The 394-nt window shown below is 39.3% G+C and overlaps 1 pseudogene; it reads left to right on the top strand.

Moving 5' to 3' along the window:
- Positions 1-254: 254 nt before the first annotated feature.
- LOC106302332 overlaps positions 255-394 on the top strand; it is a 1,218-nt pseudogene continuing 1,078 nt past the window's right edge.

Genomic DNA, 394 nt, shown 5'->3' with positions numbered 1-394 from the left:
AGATAGTAACTTGGGCATCCCTTGAATATGGAAAAGGGATAGGTCTTCTGCCTAAACCTAATCTCGCATCGGTTTTTTTAAAACAGCGAAGTCTTTATTTCTGCTTACTTTTTCGCTTTGTTTTAATCTATTCATAACAGCCGTGTATGCCGTGATACAAGGCTCGGTGGACATTGTGTTTATGAGAAGAACTGATGAATTCCAAGCTATGAAGAGACACAACAATGTACTGTTGCATCATGCATGGACGGTTAATGGATCAAAAGATTCTGGATGGAAATACTGAGGTTGCTCCTGTTGCAACTCGAGTCCATGTAAATGGATTGAAGGAAGGATTGAGAGGACTGTTTCCATTGGTATGTCCAGCTATTTTTTTTGTCTTTCTTTCCTTCAA

This window comes from Brassica oleracea, chromosome C7 (genome assembly GCF_000695525.1).
Source record: "Brassica oleracea var. oleracea cultivar TO1000 chromosome C7, BOL, whole genome shotgun sequence".
Lineage (NCBI taxonomy): Eukaryota > Viridiplantae > Streptophyta > Magnoliopsida > Brassicales > Brassicaceae > Brassica > Brassica oleracea.
The sequence above is the reverse complement of the archived record's forward strand: the minus strand, read 5'-3'. Positions and strand labels throughout refer to the sequence as shown.